Source organism: Pteropus alecto, unplaced genomic scaffold, assembly GCF_000325575.1.
Source record: "Pteropus alecto unplaced genomic scaffold, ASM32557v1 scaffold45, whole genome shotgun sequence".
NCBI classification, from domain to species: domain Eukaryota; kingdom Metazoa; phylum Chordata; class Mammalia; order Chiroptera; family Pteropodidae; genus Pteropus; species Pteropus alecto.
In genome coordinates, this window is record NW_006442491.1 from 26,279,477 (window position 1) to 26,293,504 (window position 14,028).

At 43.1% G+C, this 14,028-nt stretch overlaps 1 long non-coding RNA gene across 2 annotated transcripts in view; it reads left to right on the forward strand.

Moving 5' to 3' along the window:
• LOC112471039 overlaps window positions 1–9,499 on the forward strand; it is a 10,628-nt gene extending 1,129 nt beyond the window's left edge. Inside the window, exons 2-3 of one of the 2 annotated variants that reach the window (XR_003043206.1) lie at window positions 1,480–1,638; window positions 8,864–9,499. This is a non-coding gene — a long non-coding RNA (uncharacterized LOC112471039). Of the gene's footprint in view, window positions 1–1,479; window positions 3,077–8,863 lie in introns of those variants that run through there. The other variant, XR_003043205.1, reaches the window with a different exon arrangement.
• The last annotated feature ends 4,529 nt before the right edge of the window (window positions 9,500–14,028 follow it).

The window sequence follows — 14,028 nt, forward strand, 5'->3', positions numbered from 1 at the left end:
CTATTGTTATTCAAGGGCTGGAGTGAGGTTGGGAGAAGGTAGAGCAAATTGAGGCTGGCCTCCCTTTCTCCAGTCTTAACTCATCTAAACTGTTCCACACTGACAACATAGAAATCTTTTCAAAACTCAAAATATGAAGACTTTACTCTCTTGTAGAGGCTTTGCGCCCCCTACAAGGCAAATTCCTTGGCCTAGTGCTTAAGGACCTTCATAATTGGATTTATCTTGCTTTATAGTTACAGTCTCCTTTTTTTTTTCTGGGGGTGTGCTGTTACTTCTGCTTGGTATGCCCTCTCCCATATTCTTGCTGAGCAGGCAAACGTCTATTCACCTGTCCTGTCTTGGCCTCAATATCACCTCCTCTGTGATTTTCCCTCAGTGCTCTCTCAGTTAACTTCTGGTTCCCTGGCTGTATAATTATTCATTTGCTTACTGATCTCTCCCATGAGACGGTGAGTTTCTCCTCTCAGAGATTTGTTTTCTAGCTCCATATGATCCAGAACTGCAGAACATGAGGCCAGGCAGTTGGTGTGTTCATAACAAATATGAGAGAATGAGTAGAACAGCTAGCCATCACTGGCCTCTACCTGCTATCTGATGTGAAGGTGACCTGTGGCTTCTACCCGCAGCAGAGTAGAGATTAACATCCAAAAGGTCAAGAAGAGCTGATTAAGAAATCTACACTTACCATGAGCCAGACACTGTCTCTTCCACTGTCTCATCTAATCCTCATAACCATTGTGAATCTCAGCTTTTTTTTTTTTTGCTGGCAAGAAAGCTGCTGCCCAAAAGCTACCCCAAAGATCACCCAACTGGTAATGGGGAACCTGAGATAGGGACCTAGACCTGGCACAGAATCCTGAAAATTTTAAACTGAACTTCAGATCCCCTCTATCTTAGGTAGGTCATTTGTATTTCTGTACATCTTATCCGGAAAAGCCATTATACTGGGGCTCCGCCTCTTCCAGAAACCAGTGATTCTTTATGTCTCTGCTTATATCAGTAATTTGAAGGGCCTAGAGGAACCGGTAATACTCAGAGAAGCAGAAAATTTAAGAAAGGGCACTCTTGGCTAGTGCTGTCCAACAGAACTCTGAGGTGATTAAACAGTTCTATATTTGCGCTGTTCAATATGGTAATGTCTCAAGTTCCACTTAGGCAATAGCTCTAGCACCCCCACCCTCACTTCTGCCCCCACCAGTGGTCCCTGACTCCAGGCTGTTTCCAAGACAGCTCTCCCTGAGAGTACAGACCCCTGGGTTAGGTCTGCAAAGGTCCTGCAGATCCAGGCTATACCTTAAACTGTAGCTCAAGCTATGCCCAGGAACACATCAGAGCACAGACAGATGGAACATATATGGTTCCTGGATATGGCCAATGTGTTGTTGTCTTACCACCCCAGCATCCTCCCCGGATCCTGGCCAAGAGCAAGTGCTAGATTAACACTGTGGATGAATGAATTTACTTTCTCTTCCCCAGGCTAGGGCTTCCTCAGCTACTGCGTTTGGCTTCTAGAATCCCTCCTTATTATGGACTAATGACTTCTGTCATCCAGTGAAGATTAATGAAACCAGTGCTTCATAACCACCTCCTCCATCCTGACCCTTTGGGGTGTGCCAAGGGACAGCTGCAAAACCAGTGAGTAATAATTCCTTGGAAACATGCTGTATCCAGCACTTTTATGTGATAATCGGATTTTTATTTTGAAATCCTGTGTGCAAAATGAAAACCCAAATGAGCATCTGCTACATATGATTAGAGGCAGTGTGGTTCTGGGGAAAGAGGACTGGTCTCAGGGTCACCCTGGACCTGTGACTAACAGGCTATAAGACCTTGGACAAGGTGCTCAGTGCCTCTGGGCCCCAGTTTTCTCATAAGTAAAACAAAAACATTAGACTCTAAGCTTCTTCCTAAGGTAATGTGAATGCTTAAAAAATGGCTGGTCACATCTGCAATCAAACCACATTAAGTACCTTTCAAGTGATCATATGCTTGAATCTGGCCTATTTTCATTGTTTAGTTTTTCTAACACCTTTCACTTAACCCTTGCATCGCTAGTGCCTTCCTCATTTGCAAGGTCTTTACTGTTTTTTGGCTGCTGCTTCAGATTCCACTAAGTCATGTTAGATTTCAGCCATTGAATCACCTACTTTTTTTTGCCCTGCGTGGAGTCTTTTTAACCCCCAGCAGTCTCTTTTCCTTGACAAAACACAGAAGTCTTAGTCTCCCTCCCCTTCCATCCCTCCCACTCTTCTTCCCTGCAAAGACAAACCTGAAAAATCAGGGGGTTCTATTCTGGTAGTTATCACTCTCACCACTAGATGGCACATGTGTGCAAGTCATCAGTCTTTGCACAAAAACTTTAATTTTATTATGCTTTTGTACTCCAGTCCACAAAAGCTTTCAGATGAGTGATAAAAGCACAAATATACAAAAGGATAAAATGGAAAGTTGAGATAGTTGGAGAAAATAGAGAACAAGTGGAAAAAATAACTCCAGGATGACGTTAGATCAAGCAGATGGATGCGAGCACACGGTTGGTTCTGAGCTTCTAAACAGCCAGAGGAAAGAGGGAAACATGAATGGCAATAAAATTCCAGGTTTTATAGGAGGAAAACAAAGTCATTATTCAGGAGAAACACAACTTTTCCTGATCCTGAGACCAGAGAGATGTTTTTCCTGTGGGTCTTCAGAGAGGACACTGACTGAGCAGTGAAACAAACACCAGTGACTTAATTGGAGCTGTTTCTATGAAGTCCTTCGATGCAGGCCTGTGGCATGATGCTAAACTGCAACCGAGGAAAAGTGGGTTTATGGGGCTCAAACACTGGGGTTCCAGGACAGTAAATTCACTACCGCGTGCCTTTGTATACAGTCGTCCCTGCTTATCTGTGGAGGATATGTTCCAAGACCGCCAGTGGATGCCTGACACTGCAGATAGTACCAAACCCTATATAGACCATGTTTCTCCCTATACCTGCATAACTGTGATAAAGTTTAATTTATAAATTAGGCACTGCAAGAGATCAGCAACAATAATAAAGTGGAACAATTATAACAATATACTGTAATAAAAGTTATGTGAATGTGCTTCTTGCTCTCAAAAGATCTTATTGTACTGTACGTACAGCGTGGATTTAGTACCAAACTCTATATATACCATGTTTCTCCCTATACCTGCATAACTGTGATAAAGTTTAATTTATAAATTAGGCACTGCAAGAGATCAGCAACAATAATAAAGTGGAACAATTATAACAATATACTGTAATAAAAGTTACGTGAATGTGCTTCTTGCTCTCAAAAGATCTTATTGTACTGTACGTACAGCGTGGATACGCTGGACAAAGGGATGATTTATGCCCTGGGCGGGGCCACACGAGATTTCATCATGCTACTCAGAATAGCATGCAATTTAAAACTTATAAATTGTTGATTTCTGGAATTTTCCATTTACTATTGTTGGGCTACAGTTGACCGTGGGTAACTGAAACTGGAGAAAGTGAAACCATGGATAAGAGGGGACTACTGTATTTTCAAACAGAGAAATTTGCGCACGCCCCATCTCCCTGCAAGGCTTTGGGTGGAGTTGGTGCCGGCCAGTCCCCAGGATGACCCCAATGAACCCCGCCTTCTGGTTTTCACGCCCTTGTGGAGCCTCTCTCACATTGTGTCAAGAGGAGGTCTGTGTGACCTACTGAATACAGGAGACGTGATGGTGTGTCGCTGCTGAGATCAGGTTATAAGAGACATCGCAGCTTCTCGCTTGGTTTCTCGGTCTTTCTATCAGATCGCGTGCTCTGGGAGAAGTGAGCTGCCATGTCATGAGGAGCCCTCTGGAGAGACCCATGTGGCAAAGAACGGAGGCCTCCTGGCAACAGGCAGCATCAACTTGCTAGTCATGTGTGTGAGCCACCTTAGAAGCAGATCCTCCAGCCCCCGTCAAGCCTTCAGATAACCGTAGCCCCGACTGACACCCTGGCTGAAACCTTATGAGAGACCCTGACCTAGACCATCCAGCCAAGTCGTTCCTTAGCTCTGTGAGATCATCAATCTTTGTTAAGCTGCTAAGTTTGGAGAAGGGGTGATTTGTTATGCAGCAATAGATAACTAATACAGAGGCCAATGGAAATCCAAAGGTGCATCAGGGATAAATTTACATGGGTGCATCAACTTGATTTTGGAGACTGAGAAGGTATTTCAGAAGCAATGTATGGGCTTTAAATCTGATAGATGAGAGTGCTAATTCAGGCTGTGTCCATGGAAACACAGAGGAAGAGGGGCCCATAAAATGTCTGTAAAGGAGGTTTCTCCGCAGAAGGGTGATGAGGGCAGGGACATCAACTGTCTTGTTCACTGTGGCACCTTCAGTGCCTTGCACAGGGCCTGGCACATAATAGACTTTCTACAAAGTTTTCTTTAATGAATGAATGAAGGGTGAAGTACAATCTTGAGAGAGAGAGAATCAGTTATCTGGGCGACCATCATTCGTTAAGCTCCTACCATGTGCGAAGTACGTGATGTTGGTTAAATTCCTTGAAACTTTTGTTTCATATATAGGTTACATCCACCTTTTGCCCGCATCGTGCCTTCCCTCACGCTATGTTTTCTCGTTGGAATTCTTTTATTATTTTTCTAGATATTGGCATGCGCCTTAATTTCCGTACTGAAAACTTTCTCATGGTAATAGTGTTCTTAGGTCATCGTGAGAAGTCATTTCTGGTCACCGTTTTTCCAACATGAGAAGCAGCGTTGCCCAGGACATTGGGTTTATTTTGTGCAATTTTGTCTCAGCTCTGCCCTATTTATCTTTTTCCTTTCTTTTTGTTGAAAAATGACTTGAAATGGCTGATGGTAAGTAATAACAGTTCAATTTTCCTCTGATGACAACTAGAGTCTATTTTCCCCCTTTCATACTGACTTTGGTGCCAATTTTAACCAGATTTACTCTAATAGAAATATTCTGGAGGTGAAGGAGAGTCAGAGTGATTTGCTTCAGACCCGACGTCCCTCCCCATCTGTGAACACGCCTTTCTCTGTGGCTGGCTCTGCGCTACTTCCCCCCCCCCCCCCCACCATTATCACCACACAGCTGCTGTTTGTTGAGTATCTACTACATATCCATCCCTGAGTTATGCAAGTGTTGCATGCATTATTGAATCTGTGCTAGAGACTGTGAATTGCTTTGCCAATTTTGTTAGTCCATATCTTTCGAGAAGATGGGATTAAAAGTGCAAGGATTTTACCGGGGGAAGTACCCTTGTGAAAGGGAATAGGGAGGGAGGTAGAGAATGCCAGGAGGGCCATCAGAACCCAACTGAAGGAGAGAGGGAAAGAAGGATGGGTGCAAGTGTCCCAGATGATCGAACGGTTTAGGGAAAATCCAGTCTAACGGAGGTTTGGCAGAGCTGTCAGGCAGTTCTTGAGCCAGAGTTAACCAACAAAGGAGTCCTTTTTCTCTCAGGACTGGGTCTGACTTTGTACCCCACCACACTCAGCCATTGGCGAGGTGCAGCCCATGGGAGGCATGGCCAATGGATTTCAAAGCACGACAGTAGCGGGTCTCAGCTCCCTGCAACAGGAAGGCGTGGGAGCACATTTTTGTGACTACTACATCAATATTTATTTGCTTTTCTTTTTAAGTAACAGAAGCCTCATTTATTTGGAATGGCAAAAGCCTGTTGCTGAACTGAAAGATTTCAGTTCCCAGCCTTCCTTGCAACTAGGTGTGGTTCTATGACTGATCATGTGGTTCTGGTCATGCGATATAAAAAGAAGTGTTATAAGAACCTTCCAGAAATGTTCCTCAAGGGGATCTGATTTGGCTAGAAGGTGCATACCTTCTCCCTTCCATTTGACAGGATTATAGACAAAATGACTGCAGCCTCAGCAGCTGTTTTGTGCCAAGAGGCGATATGTTAATGAGGAAAGGGCAGACAGACAGATGGCAAGAGTCTTCATCTGTAATGATTAGGGACCTCGTACCAGCTCTGTATTGCCTAGCTCCAAACCCTTTTGTTTAAGCCACTGTTGATTTATTTTTGTTATAAGCAGGTAAATCTAATTCTAATTGGCACAGTGCTAATCTTCACAATGGCTCTACCAGGCAGACATATTTATACACGTTTTACAGATGAAGAAAGTGAAGCTTGGAATGATCAGGTGTTAGAACCGACATTAGAGCCCAGAGTGGTGCTAAGGATGCTTTCAACTGGGAATCACAGAACAGTGTTTTTAGGCCTTCTCTGAAGACAAGAATTGCCTGGGAGGACTTGCTAAATGTACAGATTGTTAGGCCTGTCTCTGGAAATCCTTATTTAACAGGTCTAAGTTAAGGCCTGAGAAGTGTCTTTATCTCAGACAAGCAGTCCAGGCCATCCTTATCATCAGGGAAGACTATGACTCCCAATGTGGGCGAAGACCAACGACAGGCAGCTCAAACAATAAGGAAGTAAATATTTCACAGAAGACTTTGTGAGCATAAGAATCGTTTGTGGTGCTTGATAGAAGTACAGATTCTGGACTCCACTTTTATAGATTCGGAGTCAGAAGATCTTTTGTGGAACCCGGGAATTTGCATTTTTCAAATGCTGCCCAGGTGATCCCAAGGCCTATGATTTGGAGTCCAGCTTGAGGGACCGTGGCAGGCTTCACAGTTAGAAGAACTAGCATTGGAGTAGACTGAGGCTGGGTTTGAATCCCAATGCTGCCATTTGTTGGCTGGAGAACCTGGAGCAGGCTAATTAAACTCTCTGTGTCTCAGGTTTCATCATTTTCAAATTGAAGAAAATAATAAGGCCCACCTCACAGAGTTGTTGTGAGGATTAAATGAGATAATTTATGTAAAGCTCTTAGCTTTGCTTAAATAAGCTCTCAGTAAATGGTGGCTATTGCAATTATCATACCCCATGCATACATCTTGCAAACAGTATGGGCACAGAGCTCTGTTACTGTGGATAATTTATACAAATTATCCATGGTTCCCCAGGAACCATGATTCTGTACAGCAGAGGCTGGCACAGAAAGCTGGGACTCCCTTTTCCCTTCTGGCCTTGAGAATGAGGGACCTGCCTGTGTGTGCTGAATTTGAGTAAAGGTCTAGGACATGCTCCTGTATACCCCCAGCTGCCATCGTCCCCCTCGCTCTCCTTCTCAACCAGTTTGCCCAGTAATGATCTACACTTGATGGCTCCATTTTCTCTCATTCTCTCCTCAAGTCACTGCAACCAGGATTCTGCTGGCAGTGCCGTACTGAAGTGACTCAGTAAGTTCACCAGTGGCTTCCATGTTGCCACATACAGTGGATATTTTAAAGTCTTCACCTCATTTGAGCCCGCTGCAGCATTTGACACTGCTGTCCACTTATTCCTTCTCAGAACTTTCTTCTCTTGGGTTCCGAGATTCCACTGCTGTGTTTCTCCTAATTCTGTGAACAATTCTTCTAGCCTCTGCTAAACCTCTGTGTTTGTCCTTGTTTTATGCAGCTCTGTTCTCTGCCCTTTTAATCCTTCATTTGCCTTAATTCCTTTTCACTTTCTTTTTCTTACTCTGATCGAAGCCCACTATCATTTAACTCTTCTAAGTTCCAGGTGAATTATCTGCCTTCTTAGGATACCCTGGTCTAATGCAACCTTTTCCTTCCTTCCTCCAAGGGATGGCTTAAATCAGTCCAAGCATTGTGCTCTATAGTCCCCTTCACTGGTATTCCTAGGAGGCCTAGCAAAGCCTATGAAAACAGGACTGGATTACCTGCAGATCAGGCCCAGGGCGACCTTAGATGCCCTTAATTGTTCCAAGTTATCGTGATATCAGAGATGGAGTCACTGTGTGGGGTGAGTGTATCCATCCATCTTCTTGGTGCGGACTCTAAGGCCTTTGCTTCATTGACATCCAGTGCCTTTCAGAGGACTTAGGGCCATTCCTACTTCTGCTATGCGCTATGGGCTTGCTTGGCTTTGGACGTTGCTCGTACCTTTCTGGTTTTACCTTTCTCATCAGTGAAATGCAAGAGTTGGACTAGTTCTCTCTGAGGTGACTTCTAACCACTGGCACCATCATGATCAGCTTTGTCATCAATTATACAATCTTTGATTCTTTTCCTGAGGATCTATCCCATAGAAGTACTCTCCCAAGTACATAAAAATGTATGCATACAAGAATGTTCACCTGTAGGAACCTAAGTGCCCATCAAGAGGAGATTGGTTAAATAATTTATGGTGAACATATTCTATTGTGGTGCTGCTCGAAGTAGATAGTCTGCTGTTTCTTACTGGTCTTACTTGAGTCAATTCCTAGACTAACACTGGTGTACAGATCATATTTTTGAGTAGCATTGCTTAAGCTTCACAAAAATGAAGTAGCTTCTATGTGTGAAGATGTAGAAAGATGTCCAAGATATATTGTTAAAAGAAACAGGTATGCAATAGAACAGTGGTATTTTCAAAAACAGATCTATACGAAAGGGATATATAAATACACAGATATGCTGATATATGTATAAAACATTTCTAGACCAAGTCCTAAGAAATTAACAGAGGTTACCTGTGGGGAGTGCAGCAGGATGTTTGGGGTGAGAAAACTCTTTTTCGTTGTGTATCCAAACTGTTGTTCAGCGGGTCCTCTCTAATACAGTTGCTGGAATCTGTTGCGATTGGTCTGTGCCCTTCTTGACAGAGTTGTTACATTTTAGATATAACTGGTATTATACTCTTTCACTGTTCAATACTTTTTTCCTATGTGTATGTATCACTCTCATATTTAAAAACAAACTAGTTGCAGAGAGAATACTGATGCTTCTAGATTCTCTATTTGCCAGATAACAAGCCTCCTCTTTTAATTTTTCATGAATATTTCTTCTTTCCAGTTTTTCAGCTCTGTCCTGTGCCTGGAGCTCTTCTCCTGCAGATACATTCACAGTAAGTCATTTTGGTTCACAGCCGAGTGTTGAAGAAGCCCCAGGGGCCAGAGGGCTGATTACGGTTCTAATTTATAACTATACAGTGATTTTTTTCGCATTGCTTGTGGAATCCTGACTTCTTTTCTGTTTGAGTTGGAGAGTTAGAAGGATCTGATTTGACTCAAGTAGTATAGGCTGTGATTATCATAAGAATTTGGCATATTAAATTGAATTGAGAAGTATTGAACAACAAATGTAAATTATTTTCTTCCATTCGTCACTCCTACACAACTGTGTACTTACTGTTTGCAGCTGACTTGCTGCAGAAAAGAGAAATGACTTATCCTAATGCCTTTGAAATGGGAACTGTTGCGAGATCTAAGTGGCCTCTTTAAACTCAAGATGCAAACAGATGGTGCTGTTGGAGGCTGCATGGAGCTGAGACAGTGTCTCTGGAGTCTGATAGTTTTTCATTCAAATGCCATAGCCTTACCTATTGTGGTTCTTGATGAAAGTTTTTTTTTAAATTTTGTTCGAAAAAATATTTTGTCTTATTTCTGTGTAATAAAGAATGTGAATGGCCTTGGTCCCTGGTTCTTGGAAGATACCCTGTAAATTCTTGAAATAATGAGTGATAGGAATGTTGTTGTTATTCATGGTGGACCCTGAATGTTTATGCTAATTAGGTGACTCAGGATGGGGACTGGCCACTTAAAGAAAAACCAATTTTGTGATGAGAGGGTTGGGGCTTTGAGCCATGTGATACCAGCTTGACCTCTGGGGAAAAGAGGAGGAGTATAGCCAATGATTCAATCAATCATGCTTATTAATGAGACCCCAGTAAAAACTATGGACACCAAAGCTTGGGTGAGCTTCCCTGGTTTTAATACTCTGTATCATCACACATTGGTATGACTAGACAGTAACACATGATGATTTGAAGTGGAGAGAACAATGAAAGTTTTGCATTTGGGACCTTTTCAGACTTTTCTCTGAGTGTTTCTCTCTGTGGCTGGTTCTGATTTGCATTCTTTTGCAATATAAAACAGTAATTGTAAGTACAGCACTTTCCTGAATTCTCTGACTTATTCTAGTGAATTACAGAATCTGAAGGGGTGATGGAAACTCCTGAATTCATAGCCATCTGGTCAGATGTGTGGGTGGCCTGACGACCCCCAAAGTTATGGCTGGTGTCTATAGTAAAGGCATTCTTATGGAGGGCTGTACCCTTAACTTGTGAACTTTGATCTGATTCTGAGTAGTTGGTTTCAGAAGTTTGAGCTCAAAAAAAAAAAAAAAAAAAAAAAAGTTGATTTCATTGCAATTTCCCCATTTATTTTAAGAAATTTAAAATTTAAAGAAAATTTCCTAGAGTAGTATAATGAATACACATATAACCTTCACTTAGAGTCTCCGGTTTGTTAACATATTCCAGTATTTTCTTTATTTCTCTCTCTTTCTATGTATTTAAAATTTTTTTCCTGAGCCAATTGAAAATGGCAGACATATATCCTTAAACATGTCAGCATATACTTCCTGAAATCCAGGAAATTCTCCTACATAACCCTAATATCCTGATCACAGCCAAGACATTTAGCATTGATGTAAAAAATATTCTCTAACCGTGTTTGAGTTTTCCCTCTTCTCCTTAAAGTATCCTTTATATTTTTTCTTTTAGATTTATGCTCTGATCAAGGATAAATCACTGCGTTTGATTGTCATGTTTTCCTCATCTCCTTTAATTTAGATTCTAGGATTGTCCCCTTGATTTATTTTATTTTCTTGTCTTTCACGACATGGGCACCTTTGAAAGAACCAGGCTACTGGTTCTGTATATTGACCCGTGATCTGAATTTGTCTGATTGTTTCCTCATGATTAGATTCAGCTCCTATATCCTTGGCAAGAATACAAACTAGCCATTGTATTAACGAAAGGGCGAAAAGCACATCAGCAGTGAGGTACCCACATGCCACACATGGCGTGTAGAAGAACTGCTTCGGCCAAGGACCCAAAGCATTTGGTGGAGACAGTTTTACAGAGCAGGATGCTGGAGTTGCCTGCACGTCCTCTTGACATCATCTCATCCAAGCCCCACGCAAGGCTTAGAGGGCTCTCACATGTCCATCTCCAGCCCAGACAGCCTCCCCAAACCGAGTCCTCATTTTCATCTGAAAGAGATTTTACAGTCTTGGTAAGTGTGATAAGAGATTATCTATTTTATCTGCTCAGTCCAACTTCAAAAGTCCTGGGGAAATTTTTATTTCAAAGCAGTTTCTATATTTAAATGTTTTAAAAAAGAAGAACAACCAGCATTTCTCCCATCTTTCCATTATGTCTTGAGCCATCTAAACTCAGAGGGTGGCCGAGGCAGCGAATGAAGTGAGAGGCCATTGATATGCAAATGTAGCCATTAAGATCAGAGGCCCCACCCCAGAACTCGTCACAGTTCTTTCCAAATCAAAGCCAATTTGCATTAAAAAAAAAAATGAATCTCCCCAACTTGAAATTTATTCTCCAAAGCTAAAATGCATAGATACTAAACTACTAAAAAAAAAAAAAAAAAGAAAAAAAGTAAAAAAGAAAAGAGAGCTTTCAATACAACACATTACTGCTTTTTTTGGTGGAGAGCTAGCTGTCCTTCAACAATTAGGTTGTTTGACTTGTGAAAGGTCTACTAGGTTGTTAAGGATAGACACTCTTGACCTTGGACTGATCACTTTGGTCTCCCTTTGGCATGGACACACCAAGCAGTTAAGGTAGGTGCTGCTGGAGATATTGCTACCATTTTCGAGTTATGGAAACAGAATCCCAGAGGGATCATGTGATATATTGAAGCCTCAGACTTGAGTCTTCAGATATTAAGTGTGGGATTCCTTTCTCAACACTGGTTTTAAACAGTCAGATCCTCCAAAGGGACTGTGATTCCCTTTAAAGTAGAGACCAGAACCTCCAACGCTGCTCACACCCACCCTTTGCCCACCAGATTTCACAGGAGCTTTGGAATGTATTTCTAATCTCACGGAAAAGGAGCAAAGCAAATTCTTTCCTGCAAGAGGGTGGGGAACCCATCGTCTGTCCTGCTTCTACCCCAGGTCCCACGCAAAAGCTCCAGCGTGCTGTAAACTCATTTGGGTAGTTGGACTCCAGGGTCAGAATTGATTCCTCGAGAGGCAGAGGAGCAAAGCTTCTGTGATGATCTCAGGAAAATGGATGTGATTGCTGAAGCCCAGAGCCTGGCTCCGTGCAAACCTCAGCCTTAGTCACCAAAGCCATCTGCCACTGCTCTTGAGGGTGGGCCTGTAGCTGCCACACTGGTGGACAGCACCGATGTCTGCTTTGAACCTGTGGCCATGTAGGCTTTGGGATTAGAATGTTGTTCTCTGATTCAAATGATCCCTTTCTTCTCTGTAATAAGGCTGTGGTAGGAAGTATGTAGTGGGTAGGACTGCAGGGTCCACTGCACTCCAGCTCCATGGTCTTCAGCAAGGGACCTCTCAGACCCTCAGTTTCCCCACATTGTAGGGTTCTTCTGAGGATCAAATGAGATACCGTAATGGGAAACACATTCCTCAGTGCCTGGTGTCCCAGATAAACAAAGCTGGGCACTGGTTGAGGTGGTAAGGACAGATTTTAATCAGTAGCATCTTCTCACAATAGGGAAAAGAGTCCAGAGTGAGCGAACTCAACTTTGATTTGTACAGCAGTGACTGAGTGTTTTAAAGGGAGACTGAGGGGATAGGGAGGGGAGGGAGGGGGTGGGTACTCAGTAGAGTCAGGGAAGTGAAAAATTACAAAAGCAGGAAGTGGGGGCTGGTCCATGTCAAACCCATTAGGGTTTGCTAACTGGCACCTATCGAAGCTTAGCTCCTCCCTTCCCACAGAGGTTGGGGGACAGGGACACTCCTCAGGTAGAACAGTCAGTTCTTTTGGCCTTGAGTTTCTCAGGCAGGCACTTTAAGGGGGCTAGGGTCATCCTAGGGATGTGGCCTTGACCTGTTAGAAATCATGCATTTGTTCAAGTCTTTATAGGCCAAGCTCCTGGGGCTTGGCTTAGAGCTTGGTCAAGGACAGAATCTTTGTCACTGGCCTGTAACAATAACAAGAAAAAGTAGTTATTATTAATTTTTGAGTAAGTTAGAAAAAAGACTGTAGGAACACTGAGTGGCGATATTGCATAGGGACATTGTGTGGGGATGCCGCCCAAGTCACCGCATGTCACTGGGAGGACACTGCATGAGGATACTGCATAGGGACAATATATGACATTGCTGGGGACAGTACATGCTGTGTGGGGGATGCTGCTCAGGGGTATGTTATAACAGCTTCATGGGAGATGCAGCTCAAGAAGGCGGGTCAGACTTGTGCTTTTGCAACCTTGAGAACAGTGTTTAAGGAAAAATATGAAAGGGAGAGACTTCACAGGACAGCTTTTAAAGGTTTATCGACATCCTGGCTGAGCTGGTTCTCAGATCCAAGTTTGGCTGACCCCAGGGCCGGCGAGCAATTGCCATGTCACAGAAGGATGAATCAAGGAAGACCCACCATAGTCCAGCGCGTCATCCAGTCATGGTGGCAAGTGCTGGGCAGCTGAGGGAAGCCATCCTCGGTGGAGAGGAGGGAAGGTCTGATGAAGGAGTTTGGGCACAAGCTATGACTAGAAGCTAGTCTTCCTTTTACAGGGAGGACCATCCTTTGTCCTTTGTCCAGAGCTGGAAGATCCCATATAGGTTCCTGGCAGTGACTCCAGGAACCCTACCCCACCCCCATCCGGGGTCCGCACTGTTGATTTTGTCTAACACAGACTTTGCCTCAGAAAGAGGATTTGTAAGTGGGGTGTTCATTCATTCATTCTACTAACATTTATTGAGCACTATATTAGTCTGAGTTCTCCAGAGAAATGGAACCAATAGGGGAGGTGGATTGATTAATTAACTAATTAATCAATTAATTATAAGGAACTGGCTTACATGATTAAGGGGGCTGAGAAGTCCCAAGATCTGCAGGGTGAGTTGGTAAGAGAGACCCAGGAGAGCCGAGGGTGCAGTTCCAGTCAGAAGGCCGCTGGCTTGAGACCCAGGAAGAACTGATGTTTCAGTTTGCATCTGAAGACAGGAAAAAAAAAAAATGTCTC